Raw genomic sequence first — 1,128 nt, forward strand, 5'->3', positions numbered from 1 at the left:
TATATGTCTATGAGATCAAGTTGGTTGATTGTGGCATTTAGATCTTCCATGTCTTTATTGAGCTTCTTTCCAGATGTTCTCTCCTTCACTGAAAATGGTGTGTTTAAGTCTCCTGCTATTATTGTGGAGCTGTCTACGTCTCTTTTCAGTGCTGTTAGAGTTTATTTTATGTATTTTGGAGCCCTATCATTGGATGCGTAAATATTTATTATGGTTATGTCCTCCTGGTGTATTGACCCTTTAATCATTATATATCGCCCTTCCTTATCCTTTGTGGTGGATTTTACTTCAAAATCTATTTTGTCAGAGATTAATACTGCCACTTCTGCTCTTTTTGGATTGTTGTTTTCTTGATATGTATTTTTTCCATCCTTTAAGTTTTAGTTTGTGTGTTTAAGTCCAAGGTGTGTTTCTTGTAGGCAGCATATAGATGGATTGTGTTCTTTTTATCAATTCTGCCACTTTCTGTCTCTTTATTGGTGTATTTAGTCCATTTACATTCAGCGTAATTGTTGATAAGTATGAGTTTAGTGCTGTCATTTTGATGTCTTTTTGTGTGTGTGTGTTGGTGACAGTTTCTTTGTTCACTGAATATTCTATGCTGAGTTGTTTTTCTTTATGTATTTTCTTTTCATCCTTTTCATTGATGTTGATTTTGTATTTGCTGAGTCTTTACATTTTTCTTGTTTTTTATTTTGCTGTGTAGGATTGTTAGTTTCCTTTGTGGTTACCTTAATATTTACCTCTATTTTTCTAAGTTTAAACCAATCTTTTATTTCTTTATAACATGTTGACTTCCTCTCCATATGAAAGATCTGTGACTATATTATTTAGTCCCTCTTTTTTGTTTTAGTGTTGTCATCTTTTACATATTGACGTCTCTGTTTCCCAATTTTCAGTGTTTTAGCTTGGATTTATTTTTGTGACTTCCTTATCTGGGTTGATATCTGGTTGTTCTGTCCTGTGTTCTAGTCTTCAGTTGTTATCTCATGTTACTGATTTTCTAACCAGAGGGCTCCCTTTAGTATTTCTTGTCATTTTTGTTTTTTTTTTTTTTTTTTACAAATTCTCTTAACTTCTGTTTATCTGGAAATGCCCTAATTTCTTTTTTTTTTTTTAAGTTTTTTT

This window comes from Trichechus manatus, unplaced genomic scaffold (assembly GCF_000243295.1).
Source record: "Trichechus manatus latirostris isolate Lorelei unplaced genomic scaffold, TriManLat1.0 scaffold00006, whole genome shotgun sequence".
NCBI lineage: Eukaryota > Metazoa > Chordata > Mammalia > Sirenia > Trichechidae > Trichechus > Trichechus manatus.